Source organism: Meles meles, chromosome 6, assembly GCF_922984935.1.
Source record: "Meles meles chromosome 6, mMelMel3.1 paternal haplotype, whole genome shotgun sequence".
NCBI lineage: Eukaryota > Metazoa > Chordata > Mammalia > Carnivora > Mustelidae > Meles > Meles meles.
In genome coordinates this window covers 73,548,338-73,556,699 of record NC_060071.1, presented here as the reverse complement: position 1 = coordinate 73,556,699, position 8,362 = coordinate 73,548,338, and the positions used below count along the sequence as shown (strand labels likewise).

The window sequence follows — 8,362 nt, the reverse complement described above, 5'->3', positions numbered from 1 at the left end:
CAAAATATATAAAGAACTTCTATAACTCACTATCCAAAAAACAAATAATCCAATTTAAAAATGGGCAGAAGACATGAAGAGACATTTGTTGCAAAGAGGACATACAGATGCCCAATAAAAATTCAACATCACTAATCATCAGAGAAATGTGAATCAAAACCACAATGAGATATTACCTCATACCTGTCAGAATAACTAAAATCAAAAACACAAGAAACAAGTATTGATGAAGATGGGGAGAAAAAAGAACTCTTGTGCACTGTTGGTGGAAGTGCAAACAGTACAGATACTATGGAAAATAGTACAGAGTTTCCTCAAAAACAATTTTACCATATAATCCAGTAATTCCACTACTGGTACTTATCCAAAGAATATGAAAACACTAATTCAAAAAGATATATGCACCCCTATGTTTTTTGCAGCATTATTCACAATAGCCAAATTATGGAAGCAGCCCAATTGTCCATCAATAGGATAAATGCATAAAGAAATGTGGTATATATACACAATGGAATATTGCAAATCCTGCATGATCTCCCAAATATGTAGAATTTAAGAAACAAAACAAACAAGCAAGGGAAAAAAAGAGAGACAAAACAAAAAACAGACTGTTAACCATAGAGAACAAACTGATGGTTAGCAGAGGAGAGAGGTAGGTGGGGGGGATGGGTGAAATAGGTGAAGGGATTTAAGAGTACATTTATCTTAATGAGCACTGAGTACCATGGAATAGAATGTTGAATCACTATATTGTTTGTACACACTAATATAACATTGTATATTAACTATACTGGAATTAAAATTTAAATGAATAAGTTTCTCTGAAGAAAAAAGGATACGAAAACACTAATTCAAAAAGATATATGCACTCTTAATATTTGTTGCAGCATTATTTACAATAACCAGATTATAGAAGCAGCCCAATTTCATTGATAAATTCATGTATAAAGGTGTAGCATACAGTGGAATATTACTCATTTAAAAAGAATGAAATCTTGACATATGCAACAACACAGATAGACCTGGAGTGTGTAATACTAAGCCAAATAAGTTAGAGAAAGACACATACTGTATGATTTGACTCAAATGTGGGATTTAAGAAACAAATAAGCAAAGCGGGGGGGGGGGGGGAGAAGAAAGGCAAACCAAGAAACAGCCTCTTAACTATAGAGAACAATCTGACAGTTACCAAAGGGGAGGTGGGTGGGGGATGGGTGAAATGGATGATGGGAATTAAGGATGGCACTGTGTTGAGCAGAGAGTATTGTATGGAAGTGTTGAATTGCTATATTGTACACTTGAAACTAATATAACACTATGGGATGCCTGGGTGGCTCAGTAAGTTGGGCATCTACCTTTGCCTCAGGTCATGATCCCAAGGTCCTGGGATCAAGTCCTACATCCTGCTCCTTGCTCAGCAGGGAATCTGCTTCTCCCTCTGCCTGCTGCTCCCCCTGCTTGTGCTTGCTTGCTCTCTCTGTCTCATAAATAAAATCTTAAAATATATATATATAACTCTGTGTGTTAACTAGAATTTAAATAAAAATTTTAAAAATTTTTTAAATTATAAAACAGAATTAGAAAATCTCTAATATTCAGTTTAAGGAAATAATTGATACAGGTAGAGCTCATCAAAGATGAAACCACTAAATATATAGTTATTGGGTTGGAGAACTTTAAAATGGAAAGCTCAGACTGTCACCATCTGAACCTACTGATTAATCTTAGCATCACTAGTAATGACACAATCAGACATGCGAGTCTCCTGATTTGATACAATATGACACCAACTCTGAAGTATTTTTGTCAAAAATATTGAGACTGAGACTGACTTTGCCTCTTAACCTGGTTTCCAATGACAAGAAAAAGGGATAGAGGAATAAGTTAGATGATCCCATAAGGAGATAGGCAAATTCAGAATGTGGGACATTCCACAAGACAATTTATCTAATTTATTCTGTAAGTCAATGTCACATTAAAAAAAGGGGGGGGGTGGGGGCTGGGTGGTTCAGTTGGTTAAGTGTCTGACTCCTGATTTTGGCTTAGATCATGATCTCAGTGTTGTGAGATCAAGCCCCAAAACTGACCTGCATCAGATTGGCGCTGGGCATGGAACCTACTTAAGATTCCCTCTCTCTCCCTCTCCTTCTCCATCTCCCCCCTCTATAAAATAAAAAAATAATAATAATAAATAAATTTAAAAAGGAGGACTCAACTAGATCAGTATTCTCACCAGAGATGATTTTTGTCCTGGGAGGAACATTTAATTTCTGGAGACATTTTGGATTGTCTTAATGTGAGTAGTGCTACTGGAATCTAGGAAGTAGAGGCCAAAATGCTGCAATGCATAGGAAACACCACACACCAAGAATGATCTATTCCAAAATGTCAAAATATCAGTGGTATCAATTTCCTGTGCTAAAGGTAAATGAAAATATGCAATAATCTGATTTAGTCTGTGGATCTTATTTGGATCCTGATTTGAAGAAACCAAACCACAAGAAGACATTTTTGAGACAATCAGGAAAATTTGACTATACATTGGGTATTCAAGAATACTGAAGAGTGATTGCTGAGTATGATACTGGTATTGTGTGTGGTATGTGAGAAAATGTGCCTGATTTTCAGAAATGCATACTGATATATGTAGGGATAAAATGGCATGATGTTTAGGGCTTTCTTTAAAAGATTTCAGCCAGGGGCGCCTGGGTGGCTCAGTGGGTTAAAGCCTCTGCCTTCAGCTCAGGTCATGATCCCAGGGTCCTGGGATCGAGCCCCACATCGGGCTCTCTGCTCCGCGGGGAGCCTGCTTCCTCCTCTCTCTCTGCCTGCCTCTCTGCCTAGTTGTGATTTCTCTCTGTCGAATAAATAAAATATTAAAAAAAATAAATAAAAAAAATAAAAGATTTCAGCCCCCCAAAAATAATAATACTCTTGACAAACTATTGTTAAGTCTAGAATCTTCGTGATAGCTTTGTGAGAGTTCCCTACATATGTGTGTATATTTGATAAAATGTTTCATTCAAACATTTTATGAAGAAAGAAGGATTTAGGGGCCCCTGGGTGGCTCAGTCATTAAGGATCTGCCTTCAGCTCAGGTCATGATCCCAGGGTCTTGGGATCGAGCCCCACATCGGGCTCCTTGCTCCACGGGGAGCCTGCTTCTTCCTCTCCCACTCCCCCTGCTTGTGTTCCCTCTCTTGTTTTGTCTCTCTCTGTAAAATAAATAAAATATTTTTAAAAAGAAAAGAAAGAAGAATTAACCCAACAGGAAAAAAAAATTGGCAGGAAACAATGAACGTTATTCATGGAGGAATCCTGTTGGACTGTGAGGACCCTTGCTCAGAGTAGAAAGCACATGGTAAAGAAGCTGGTGCCTATACAGATCCTGAGATGAGTTGCATGGTGGCCAGGCACTTTCAGTCACAACTCAGTGAGAAGAAATAAGGTCTCCTTGCTCAATGAAAGATAACATCTGAAAAAAGTATTTTAGCAGGTTCATTCTAGTTCAGAAGCTATGGTTACACATATTTGCTGAAGAACAAGATTTTTCTCACTTTATTTTTGTAGTAGAGGCTTTTGAGATATTGGAATATCCAAGAATTTTTAGTATCAGGAAAACCACTGAGCTAAAAAAGAGGGAATCTTCTAGTGTGCCTCTTGTTTCTCCATATCTTCAAAGAGACTATCTTTTTTTTTTTTTTTTTTTTACATCTCAGTTAATTTGATGACTGACTTCTCAGAATATTAGGGACAAGATGAGTTTTTATTTGTGAGTTTCTTTAGCTTATTATTGCAAAGTCCAGACACCTCATATGACCTCATTAGTGTGGGTGCAGTGATGGGTGTGTACCTCATGATTGGTAGTGACATTGGTGGAAAGTCAAAGCCATACTTGCACTGGCCAAATAGAATCCTACTGTCTGCTGGAAAGTAACTATGGAAAAAATCACTCACTTGTATTGCAGAGGTAGGGACCACAATATGAGTGATTTTCACTGGGTGTAGTGGGTTGGATGATGCACCCTCCAATGAAATATCCAAGTTTTAATCCATGGTACCTGTGAATGTAACCTTATTTGAAACAGGGTCTTTGCAGATATAATTAAGAATCTTGGGGTAAGATCACCATAGATTTAGGATGGACCCTAAATCCAATGGCTATATCCTTATAAGAGAAAAGAGAAGAAGAGTATAAACCCAAGAGGAACACAGGGGGAAAGCTGTGTGAAAATGGAAGCAGATATTGGAGTTATGCAGCTACAAGCCAAAGGATGGCAAGGATTGCTAGCTGCCACCAGAAGATAAGAGCAAGGCATGGATTGATTTCTCTTTCAGAGCCTCCAAGAGGACCCAACCCTCTCAACACTGATTTTGGACTTCTGGCCCCAAGACTATGAGTAAATAAATTTCTATTGTTTTAAGTCACTGCATTTGTGGTAATTTCTTATGAAGATCTGGGAAACTAATATAATTGATGGGGGTAGATTCTCACAGAAATAACCTGATGAATTCAAAGAAATGACTCAAATTCTCAGATGGCAGGGGCACCTGGGTGGCTTGGTGGCTTAAGCCTCTTGCCTTCAGCTCAGGTCATGATCTCAGGGTTCTGGGATCCAGTCCTGGATCAGGCTCTCTGCTCAGTGGGGAGCCTGCTTCCCCCTCTCTCTCTCTGCCAACCTCTCTGCCTACTTGTGATCTTTCTCTCTGTTAAATGAGTAAATAAATGAAATTTTTTAAAAAAATTCTCAGATGGCCTCAATGTGATTATTCATTCATTCATTTTTCTCATTTATTCATTCATTCGTCAAATATCCACTATTGACATATTTGGCCCCAAAATATAAACTGGGACTTTTTAAATTTTTTGACAAATTCTTGTCCAAGTAAATTTGGTTACTGCTAACTTCTTAGGTGGGGGAATTTTTATTGTAGATATTTTGCACTCTACTTCAAAAGAGCTGTTATTTCTGGATTCCTGTAAGTTACCTTTGCATTCTGCCTAACAGTTGGCCAACAAATGGCAATAAAGTAAAGTGAGACTTCTCTGTTTTCTCAGAATTTCATCTAAGGCCACAAAGTTGAAGATACATGGCAATAAATACTTCCACACTGGGAGGATAAGGACTAGATTCATCTTTGCAGGATCAACAAAAAGATAAAATCCTTATCACACATAATCTACATATAAGAAAAGAATTTGCTTTAAAAAAAGAGTCATTGAAAGGGATTCAAAGAAGCAAAGGATACTGGGGTATTTTTTTCCTCTTAGACTCTTTACAGCTGTGCTACATGTATGTTGCACAACTACAGGGGGCACCATTCACCCTACAGTCATGAGATTTATATAGTGTAATAACAATTTTCCAGCAGATGGCGGTAAAATATCTGGAGGAGTAAGGTCCTTTCCTAACTCACACAGTCATATAGGCTAGTAAAATCTCTGCACTTTTTCCTTCTCCTCCATACTCCCTCAAGTCAAGTACACAGAATTCCAGGACAATCTTCACAGATGTTGGAATTACCTGAAACAGGTGAGACTATCATCTCATTCCTTGGTTGAAAGCTAGCTGAGTTACAGAAACTCTTGGGCCTACCCCAGGGTACTTACTACCAGAGCAGAGCAGGAGGCCTGAGAGAGCTTGACAAGGATCCCAGAAGTCTTAGACTTAATGCCTGTTCTTATCTGGAGAAGTTTGAAGGCAGGAGACTGGCTACAACTACTATGACATCAAGACAAGGAGAGGGGAGTTAGCGTTAGTTGCACTGCACTACAATCACTTGGCATGTCAAAAGTGCATGAATTCCTTGAGCCAAATGGACACCCTGCTATAGGTAGCCAGGTGTGAACTCTCTGAAAGAACCTTGTCTGAGGAAACTACCTCTGACTGACAGCCACCACACCCTCTCACCCCCTCATCCCCCATCTCCACCATCCCAAAAAGAGATGTACAACTAGAGGACAGAAAAGGTGAGGGGAGATCACCAAAGGTTACCCAGAGGAAAGACTACCTTTGGCATAAAAAGGTATGTGGAAGTCCACCACAGTTTTGCCAAAGAACCCACAGAAGTGTTCCACAAAGGAGAGACATTTCCACAACTGTAAGAAAACTATAAATCGCACCAGCCTTTGCCCATTTACCTGTTATTCATTCATCCCTCCCAATCCCGGAAGAGCCAGAAGCTGAAAAAAAAAAAAAAAAAGGCAGGCAGAGAAGGAAAAGTAAAAATGAAAAAACATGTTCTACCTCCCTTTCTTCAATGTGTGTTCCCAATTTACCAATCAAGTCTAAGGAATTGCTACTCCCGTATACACTTTTGTTCTGTCTGAAGAGAACGTAGATTTTTATGTGGTCTTCTCTCCCCCATGCAACTCACATGCATTAGGGGAAGTGAAACATCTGAACAACAGCAACCCACTCTGTACCACCCCAACACTAGTTCTTATACTCTGACAACTATTAAACATAGTTCAAAGAAACTTTTAAAGATCTAAATAAATGGAAAGACATCTCACGTTCATGGATCAGAAGGCTTAATATTGTTAAGAGAAAGCAAATCTCCTCAAATTGATCTACACCTTTAACACAATTCCTGTCAAAATCCAAGCTGGCTCTTTTGTAGAAATTGACAAGTCGATCCTAAATTTCATACAGAAATATAAGGACCCAGAATCACCAAAACAAGCTTAAAGGTGAATAAAGTTGGAGGACTCACTCTGATTTCAAAATTTACTACAAAGCTACAGAAACCAAGACAGTGTGGTGGTAGTATAAGAAGAGGCATATTGATCAGTGAGGTAGAACTGAAAGCCCAGCAATAAAACCCTCACATTCACAGTCAATTGAATTCCTCCAGGATGCCAAAACAATCCAATCTATTCCTGGAAAAGAATAATCTCTTCAACAAACCCTGTTGGGATAACTGGATATTCTCATGCAAAGAAGTAAATTGGGAAAAAAAAAAAAAGAAGTAAATTGGATCACTTCCTCACACCATACACAAAATTTAGTTTAAGTTAGATCAGAGACACCATTACAAGAGCTAAAATTATAAATTTCTTAGAATAAAACATAGAGGGGCACTGGATGGCTCAGTCAGTTAGGCATCCAGCTCTTGATTTCAGCTCAGATCATGATCTCAGTGTCATGAGATTGAGCCCTATGTTGGGTTCCACACTGGCTGTGGAGCCTGCTTAAGAATCTCTCTCTCCCTCTGTGTCTGCCCCTCCGACCCCTCTCTCCCTCCCTCTAAAAAAAATGACAACATGGGTTAAATCTCCATGACCTCAGATTTGGCAATGATTTCCTAGATATGATACCAAAGCACACATGACAAAAGAGAAAAATAAATAAATTGGGCTTCATCAAGATTATAAACCTTTGTGCCTCAAAGGATATCATCAAGAAACTGAAAAGACGACCCACAAAGTGAGGGAAAGTATTAGCAAATTCTGTATTTGATAAGGAACTTGTGTCAAATATATGAAGAACTCTCAACAACTTAATAAGAAGAAAACCCAATTTTAAAATGGACAAATAATAAGCTTTGCGCAGGGGCGCCTGAGTGGCTCAGTGGGTTAAAGCCTCTGCCTTCGGCTTGGGTCGTGATCCCAGGGTCCTGTGATCGAGCCCCGCATCGGGCTCTCTGCTTCGCAGGGAGCCTACTTCCTCTTCTCTCTGCCTGCCTCTCTGCCTAGTTGTGATTTCTCTCTGTCAAATAAACAAAATATTTTAAAATAAATAAATAAATAAATAAGCTTTGCACAGTGGCAGTATCGTAGCCAATGAGGTTTATCAGAGGCGTGATTATTGCTAAGTAAAATGGACAAATAATAGTAATAAACATTTCTCCAAAGAAGACAAAATGATCCGTAAACACATGAAAAGATGCTCAATATCATTAGCTTTGTGGAATTGCAATTTGCATATGGAAATCCAAATCAAAACCACAGTGAAATACCACTTCAAAATATTAGCCATTAGGGAGGCGCCTGGGTGGCTTAGTAAGTATCTGCCTTTGGCTCTGATGGTAATCTCGGGGTCCTGGGGACTGAGTCCCACATTGGGCTCCCTGCTTGGCCAGAAGTCTGTTTGTCCCCCTGTTCCTCCCTCCAACTTGTTCTCTTTCTCTCTCTCAAATAAATAAATAAAATCTTTTTTAAAAATAGCCATTAGGGGGCCCCTGGGTGCCTCGGTTGGACATCAGACTCTGTCTTGGCTCAGGGCATGATTTCCCGCTTGTGGGATGCAGACCCAGGACTCTGTGCTTTGCCAGAGTCTTTTTGGGTTTCTCTCTCCCTCTGCCCCTCCCCGCTTAAATGCATGAATAAATCTTAAAAAAAGAAAAATAGCCAGTAGGA

At 39.1% G+C, this 8,362-nt stretch overlaps 1 pseudogene; it reads left to right on the top strand.

Annotated features, from left to right (window-relative positions):
• The first annotated feature begins 7,757 nt into the window (after window positions 1-7,757).
• On the top strand, window positions 7,758-7,940 carry LOC123945291 (annotated as a pseudogene).
• The last annotated feature ends 422 nt before the right edge of the window (window positions 7,941-8,362 follow it).